The 9,009-nt window shown below is 41.8% G+C and overlaps 1 long non-coding RNA gene across 3 annotated transcripts in view; it reads right to left on the reverse strand.

Annotated features, from left to right (window-relative positions):
- LOC102167425 (uncharacterized) overlaps positions 1–3,940 on the reverse strand; it is an 85,308-nt gene extending 81,368 nt beyond the window's left edge. For all 3 annotated transcript variants that reach the window (XR_014820279.1, XR_014820277.1, XR_014820280.1), the window contains exon 1: positions 3,671–3,940. This is a non-coding gene — a long non-coding RNA (uncharacterized LOC102167425). The remainder of the gene's footprint in view (positions 1–3,670) is intronic.
- Between the last annotated feature and the right edge of the window lie 5,069 nt (positions 3,941–9,009).

A 9,009-nucleotide genomic window follows, 5' to 3' on the forward strand; every position in this document is an offset into this window, starting at 1 on the left:
AGACAATGGAATAATATTTAATGCTAAAAAGATATGGGCTATCAAGCCATGAAAAGATGAGGAGGAATCTTAAATGAATAATTGCTAAGTGAAAGTGAACCTGAAAAAGCTACATACTACATGATTCCAACTATATGACATTCTTGAAAAAGCAAATGTACAGGGGACAGTAAAAAGACACAGCTTGTCAGAGGTTGGTGGTTGGGGGATGAAAATGTGGAGCACAGAAGATTTTAGGGCAGTGAAGCTACTCCATATGATGCTATCATGATGGATACATGTCATCATACACTTGTCCAAACCTATAAAACACACAATGCTGAGAGTGAGCCCTAATATAAACTATGGACTTGGAATGATGTGTCAATGTAGATTCATCAATTGTAACAAGTCCACATAAGGATACAGACAACAGGGGCAAGCTATATGCATGTGCAGACAAGGGGTCTACGGGAAACCTCTGTACCTACTTCCCAACTTTACTGTTAACCCAAAGCTACACTAAAGTAACTAAATCTTTCCCCAAAAAAGGACGGGTGGTAAACTTCCAGGGTTAAAAAATTATAAAATAAAAATATGCCTTCAAGGAGTTCCCATTGTGGCTCAGCAGGTTAAGGACACAGCAGTGTCTCTGAAAGGATGCAAGTTCAATCCCTGGCTTTGCTCAGTGGGTTAAGGATCCCGTATTGCCATGAGCTGTGGTACAGGTCACAGATGTGGCTTGGATCCTGTGCTGCTGTGGCTTGGTGCAGTCTGGCAGCTGCAGCTCCAATTCGACTCCTAACCTGGGAACTGCCATATATGCTGCAGGTGTGGCCCTTTAAAAAAAAGCCTTAAAAATCCTTGATATTCAAATTTCTGAATATTAAACACTTATCTAGAAAACTGACTACCTATCCCCCTCAATACCTAATTTTCACTGTCTTTTTACCTTCATTTTCTCTTTATCCATATATTCCTCTTTATCTTTAAATAAGTTCTAAACACCCCAATTAATATAAAACAAACTTCATTCCATGTATCCTCTGGTTGTCTTCCTCTACTCTCAATATAAATCCTTAAGAGACTGGCCTCTACCTGCTGCCTTCAGTTTCTCGCTTCCACTAAAGTATCTGGTGTCTTTTACAGGCAGGCTCGCAAAACAACTCATTACAGTCACTAATTGCCTTCTAATTTTTTCTTTTCAATCCTTGTCCTACTTTTCTCTCTGTAGCATTTGTCTGTTATTGTTCTTTCAACCATAATGATAGCTGGGCATTTACTATGAATGTTTACTAAGGATCAGGCACTATGCTAAGCACATCACAGACACGATTCTCTAAGGTAGTGTTTATTCTCCTTCTTTTTACACTCTCAGAAACTGCAACATTGTGAGGTCAACTTGCTCAATGTCACAAAGCTATTAAGTGGTGGAGGTTAGTTAGTGTGACCCCTAAGTTGGATTCCTTAGCCACTCCTGATAATGACTGTGCAATTACTGTAGAACATTTGGAAAATGTAGTCCAGTACAGCTATGGGTTGAATTGTGTTCAGACCTACCCTGGGTACCTGTAAGTATGACCTAATTTGGAAATAGAGTTTTGCAAATGTAATCTTTTAAGATTAGGTGATTTGGGTGGGCCCTAATGCAGTAGAACCGATCTTCTAAGAAAAGGGAAGCCTGAGCACACAGATAAACACAGCGGGAAGATGAAGTGAAGACAGGATTAGAGTGATGCAGCTGCAAGCCAAAGAATGCCAGAGAGTACCAGGAAACCACCAGAAGCGAGAAAGAGAAAAGTGGTTTCCCTACAAGTATAGAGGGTTCACAGCCCTGCCAACACCTTGATTTCAGGCTTCTAGCCTCCAGGAACTTGAGACAGAAAGTTTCTGCTATTTTAAGGTACCTAGTTTGTGGTACTTTGTTACGGCAGCCCTCTGAAACTAATACAAGTACAACCAGAAATATAAAACAATCCTGCCACTGTTAACATTATGATATATTTATTATATTTAATCTTTTTCTTTTTTTTTTTGTCTTTTTCTAGGGCCACACCCACGGCATATGGAGGTTCCCAGGCTAGGGGTCTAATCAGAGCTGTAGCTGCTGGCCTACGCCACAGCCATGAGGGATCCAAGCTGTGTCTGCGACCTATACTACAGCTCACGGCAAAGCTGGATCCTTAACCCACTGAACAAGGCCAGGGATTGAACCCGCAACCTCATGGTTCCCAGTCGGATTTGTCAACTACTGAGCCACAACAGGAACTCCTTTCTGTTTTTTGTTTTTTGCTTCCTAGGGCCGCACTAGAGGCATATTGAGGTTCCTAGGCTAGGGGGTCAAATGGGAGTTGTAGCTGTTGGCCTACGCCACAGGCACTCCAGATCTGAGCTTCATCTGCTACCTACACCACAACTCATGTCAATGCCAGATCCCCAACCCACTGAGCGAGGCCAGGGATCGAACCTGCCAACTCATGGATACTAGTCAGATTCATTTCTGCTGTGCCATGACAGGAATTGCTATATCTAGTCTTCTTCTATGTGTGCACATTCATTACCAAAAAAAGTAGGTGTTACATAGAACTTTAAGTTCAGAATCGTGCTTAAGTTAAAATAAGAGCCTCTTGGAGTTTCTGTTGTGCCTCACCAGATTAAAAACCAGACTAGTATCCATGAGGATGCAGGTCTGATCCCTGGCCTTGCTCAGTGGGTTAAGAATCCAACATTGCTGCAAAATGCGGTGCAGACGAGGCTCAGATCTGGCATTTCCTTGGCTATGGTGTAGGCCAGCAGCTGCAGCTCTGATTTTGAGCCCTAACCTGAGAACTTCCATATGTTACAGGTGTGGTCATAAAAAGAAAATAAAATATATTCCCAACTTATTAAAATATACACAAAAGAATTCATGACTACATAGTATCTCTTTGTAAGAATGTATTATTTATTTACCCATTATTGGGTGTTTTAATTTCCAGTGTTGAAACAGTGATAATCATCTTTGTATCTAAAGCTCTGCCCATATTTGCGAATGTTTCTATAAACTACTTTGGGAGAAGTATAATTGCTCATCAAATGATATATTATTTCCATCACTTTCCCTGATTTTCTCTGGTAAACTAGCTGACCTACAGTTTAGCTTGGATCTCTAAAGAAGATACCAGGCCCCCCTTAATTGCTTACCACCAAAAATGCAATGTTTCCAGGAATGCCCTTATACTAACTGGAATTCCCTACACTCTGTTTCAAATTCAGTTAGTTCTCTAGGGACAGCTTCAGATTCACACCACTGACCACAATACCTGAGCACTGCTCTGAAGCTGGGTGAGGACAGAAGTCTGCTTCTTTGGAGTGCCTGCGTCTTTTGGAATGATACTCTGCTTTAAGAGCAGGGCAGTGAGTGGGGACAGTGGGCGCCCATCTTCTCCGCTTCTCTTAATCTTTCCTAACATGGAGCCCGGTGGGGACAGTCACGGCCCCAGTATTCCCAGCATGCCGCCCCAAGGTTAAGCACCCACTCTGTGAGAGGGGCCAGGCAGAAGAGAACATCCAACCCCTATGACTGCAATCACCTGGGATTTAATCTCTGCAACATGCAGCTAGAAAGATTAAAGCTTCTCCTTACCTGTTCTTCCCAGTGCTGGACTGGAGCTGGGGAAAGGGGGAGCCCTGGGTTCTTGGCTGTACTCACCTGAAGTGGAGTTTCCATCACATAACCTGAAGTGGGTTATAATTCAAATTCCACACGCTCTCGCTCTTCTTACGGAGTGATAGGAGACTTTCTTACATTACTGTTTCGTCATTTGCTACACGCTCTCATTACTGAACCAGGTTGGTCTTGCCCAACTCACAGCATGCCAAAGGCCGAGGCACTGAGATGTGATGCAAAAGAGAATGCTCTCGCAAAGCAGCCAAGCGAGAAGACAATTGCAAACCTCAAAACCGCCTCCCAAAGTTCAGCGCCTGGGTATTGTTGGGATAACGAATAAAGATGGAGGGCGGTCTGAGGCGTGGGGGGCGTGGGGGCGTGGGAAGCGGGGCGGGTGATTGGGAAAAGGTATGTTGTCATCGCTCTGCGCAGGCGTAACTGGCCTACAGGCCTCTGTACCACCTCAGGGTGGTTTTCCAGCCTCTGACATCAAAAGGTCAGGGAGCACACACTCCCATAGGCCTCACTGGAGAGCGGGTGGTCCCACCCACTCTTAAGTGGCTCAGTGCAAACGAGAGGCAGCTGACTCCAAGTTCCTGAACAATAACTCAGGCAAACACCTTGCTCTGTAGGCCTCATGCTGCAGGGAACCTGCAAGTCTTAAAGCTCCCTTGATTAGTGAAAGCAGATGAAATGGATATGACTGACCATCACCCATGCTTTCACTTTTAAGACAATCTCTAGAGACTTCAAATGCTTGCTTTTTAAGTAATTTTCATCAGCTCCACTTGTTTCACTGGGGAGCAGGTCACAGAGATTCTCACTTCTATACATAGGCCCTCCAAGCCTACTTTATGGATCATTTTAATTGACCCAACAATACTAAAAAAAAAGTTTCAAATAATCAATATTATTAAAAAATAATTTAAAAAAATCTTTAGACAGCATTATAAGGGTTGCTGCAGCCCTCCGTTGGTGCAGAATGGAGCAAATCTTCCTGCATCCAAAGAGGTGCCCTAAAGTTGTCTAAAGCTAGAGCTGGGTCCTCTCAGACTAAGTGGGGCTCATTCACGCAGCCTGCTGTGGATGTGACCCGACAGTTTGATGGGGCCTTAGGGGATGCCAGCACAGATGGCTGATCAATGAATACTGGTGCTCACCTGGGCTTTGGTGCCAAAAAAGCCCGGAGAGCCTGGATCCTGCCATCTCAAGTCTCTGCCATGTGGCAGAATGGGGGATTGGGAAAAAATTGAGTTGCACAGAGAGGACTTTCTTGCACCATGAATATTTGGAACTAGAATTTAGGTCTGTTAAAGTGTAGGCAACACTTGTGACAAGTTTAGCTAAAGGGAGGGAGCTGAGGGAGAGAAAATGGGTGGCTAAATAGGAGAAGTTTTGTTTTTTTCCTTTTAAGTGAGGGCTTAGAGCATGCTCATGGAAAGAATTTGGTTCAGAAAAGGCTAAGGATACTGTGGAAAGGAGATAATTGGTAGCATGAGGTTCTTGAGGCTGGCGAGGGGAACAGCTTCTTCACTATTGAGAAGACAGAGCCGAGCACTAGTATAAATCCAGTTTAGTTTGTTCCATTTGGTGGCCAAAACATGAAAGTATGGCTTCCATTCTCTTCGTGAAGCGGGAGCAAAAATAATCTTCCAAGAGGGAAGAACTGCTTTAAAGTTTGAGTAGAGGAAGTTTGAAGGAGCACTAAGTAGCCAGAAAAGGTGAGCTGACAATAGAAGAGGTTCAGAAATTCTCGTCGTGGCCCAGCAGAAACGAATTCGACTAGGAACCTTGAGGTTGCAGGTTTGATCCCTGGCCTCGATCAGTGGGTTAAGGATCCCGCATCGCCATGAGCTGTGGTGTAGGTCACAGACTCAGCCTGAATCCTGTGTTGCTGTGGCTGTGGTGTAGGCCGGCAGCTACAGCTCCAATGAGACCCCTAGCCTGGGAACCTCCATGTGCCACGGGTGCGGGCCCTGAAAGGACAAAAAGACAAATAAATAAACAAACAAATAAATAAATAAATAAATAAGAGAGAGAGAGAGAAGAGGTTCAGGGTGGCGGGGTCTGGTGGCCGGCTGAGGCAAGGGATTCTAGGTGCAGAGAGTACTAATTGGCCTGATTCTAGCTTTTTCCTCCAGCTGTGCTCAGCCACCCTGGTGCCGGAATGGAGAAGACCCATGATTGGAGTCATCCAGGGCTAGGATTACACCAAAACATAACTTCTCAAAATCTCTTCAAATATTTAAAACACACATACACACCTTATACAGCTGTTTTCAAATCAAATATTTTCTTTGAAATTTTATATCCACTTCCCATCCCTTTGACAATTGTATTTTATCTTCCCAAGCTCTTTTCCAGGTTCCCCATTATCTTTTACAAATTAGAGAGGCTGTACCATGCAGTGGTTAAGATAGGACTTCTAAGAGTTTCCATCATGACTCAGCAGTTACAAACCCAACTAATATCCATGAGGATGCGGGTTGGATCCCTGGCCTCGCTCAGTGGGTTAAGGATCCGGCATTGCCATGAGCTGTGGTGTAGGTCACAGAGGCAGCTTGGGTCCCGCATTACTGTGGCTGTGGTGTAGGCCAGCAATTGCAGCTCCAATTCAACCCCTAGCCTGGGAACCTCCATATGTTGTGGGTGCGGCCCTAAAAAAAAAAAAAAAAAAAAAAAAAAAGATTGGGCTTCTGGCACCAATCTGCTCTGTACAAGTCTTACTCCTAGCACTTACTTCCTGTGTGATCTTAGACAAATCACATAGCACCTCTGTTGTTCAGTTTTCTAATCTGTAAAATGGGTGATGTGATAATAATAGCTCCTTCTCCCCCTACTTAGAGGGTTGCTTGAGGATTAAATGAGCTAATAATATGCTAATAATATATGCTGAGTAGGACTTTTTAATTTAAATGAAATACTCAAACTGAGAGCAGAATGAGATTACATTCTGGCCTTTATGTATTAAGCAATACTTAATACATCCTAATATTGCACAGCTTAGCTACTATTTCCCCTTTTCCTAAAAAGTCATGAGGAAGGCCTAAGTCATATTTATTTGAGAGTCATTCTTTCACATTTATTCAAGGCACTAATTTTTGTCCCTAAGTGTTTACAAGTGGACCAGATTGGTTCCTGGCCTTTATCTACATGTCTTTTGTTTCCAAATCCATCTCCTCTCTTTGATAACCACTTCTGAAAAAGCTACACCTTTTCTTCCCCACAGGCAAACGGATTGTGGCCAATTTTTTAAAACACAAAGCCCTCAATTAGGCTGTTTGCCCTTTTAAGGCAGGAATAGTGATTTCTACCTTTTAGTTACTTTAGCAGCCAGGAAGTTGCCCTACATAAAGTTTGAAATAAAAACAGTATGTGGTGCTGGTGCTGGTGGTGGTGGTGGTGATGGTGATGATGGTGGTGAGGGTGGTACCATAACTTATCCTTAGTTTCCATCCATTGATCTTTGTGGTGGTAAGAGAAGGGAATATGGTGCTCTGAGATTCAAGTTCTAGTTCTACCACTGACCCACTGTATAGTTTCAAACTTAAAAACAAACACAATGCTGTAAATGGTTTAGTAACTTATTAGCAACTTTCTCTCCCCTCTAGTTCTTGCTAACTACAACTTTTAGAACCACTAACAGAACAATGTCCTCCTTAAGCCACCCCTGTCCTAAAACTTCCTCCCCCTGCCACCAGAAGTGAAAGGTGAGAATGCCTTTTCTGCCTAAAGTCCTTCATGCCACTACCTGTCACTTCCAATCTCATGGATTTTCCCTTCACCCACTGGGGCAGGTTTATTCCATGTTATGTTTATTTTTAAATGCTTTCCTTCAGTTCTTCTCCGGCACTACCCCATTTTGCAACATGCTCACCTCCTTCCTCTAAGATCTCTTTCTGCCTCATGCACAGTTGCTGAATTCTTGCTCTATAATACCTTTCATTTCCCCCTAAATATCTGACATGACTTTCATTTTTTCATGGTGTGAAAAATACACAACTATTTTTGCTTTTAACAGGGTATCTGTTAAACGTGAGTTCAGCTGCTCTGCCTGTGTAGGTTTTATGATGAGCGCTAAGGAGAGATGATCTGATCTACTTTGACTACAGCGAGTGTAGGAAAATATATGCAGATAATTTATAAACTTCTGGTTGCAGTGATGCCTTGAGAAAGGTAAAAAAATTAAAACATCTTTAACTCTGGCAAGAATCATATATTTCCATTTTTGATTACAAAATAATGGCATATACCCATCTATCACACACACACAAAATCAAGAATAAAGATTTTTAAATCCTTCATAAAAGGTGGCCATTTCACATTAAAATCTTTATATGAGAGTTCATGTTTCATATCCAATTTAAAGGACATATTCAATTAAAGCTGTGAAATATTGACGAAAGGAGAGGCAAGATGGAGGAAAAAAAGAGAGCAAAACACGAGAACATCTTTTAAAATTTCCAGTAAATGATTCTATGTACAGTGGCATTTAATGTGAGAAATTTTACCCACACAAATCCTGAATTGTGCTTTAAATTTTTTTAAAAGTGTCTTTGCTTCGCAACTTTCTGAAGGTATTTCTAGCTTGACTTAAGTACCTCTCAGACTTTATGCCTGTTATGAATACTCCATTATATATAATAATCCCACAGCCAATCTCCTTTCAAATAAAGACATTATTTTAAGTGTCATGTCTATAAAGTGACTATTTTTTAAACAGATGTACCCAAACTTCCAAATGTAGGAGAACATGATTTTCTTGGAGAGCTTTGTTTATTCCAAGAATGCAGCCACTTCTTAAGATAGTTTCTGAACTCCTCTTTGGAAGCATCTTTGGTTAGCTAAAAGCTACATAGGTTAGCCAAGCTTGTTATTTTATAGTGCTGTCATATATGTATATATGCATTACTTACCTGATTCAATCAACTTGACTTCAAATTACATTTTTGGCTGCATCAAAAATCAAATTTATCTCAAAAGCAAAGATTTTTCTACTATGAAAGTTATCTTTTTAAGACCAGGAAAGCTTTCTGAGAGTGGCAACTCTAAATCATTAGAAACAAAAGTTGCTGGTTAGACTAAGTTTCAAGTCTCAAAGCTTCCAAGGCAGATAATTTAGGGGTCAGATGGGGGCCATTAATTTATAAATATAATCTTGGAATACTTTTTAAAATAGCCACACTTTATTTGCTTTTATTTGTCCCTCAAATGGTTGAATTTTATAGTAAGAAAACACCTTTTCAAAATCCTAAAATGGTTTTAGGTGGATATAAACTTAAAATTTCACCCAAAGATTGGGGGTGGGGGAGGGGGTTGGGGCGGGAAAGAAATGCACCGAAGTGTGCGAAGTGTGTAAGAATAAGAAATTTCTACTCCTA

This window comes from Sus scrofa, chromosome 1 (assembly GCF_054392235.1).
Source record: "Sus scrofa isolate SSC_HxYL_T2T_F1_AM1 chromosome 1, Sscrofa_HxYL_maternal_Yorkshire_Landrace_v2.0, whole genome shotgun sequence".
Lineage (NCBI taxonomy): Eukaryota > Metazoa > Chordata > Mammalia > Artiodactyla > Suidae > Sus > Sus scrofa.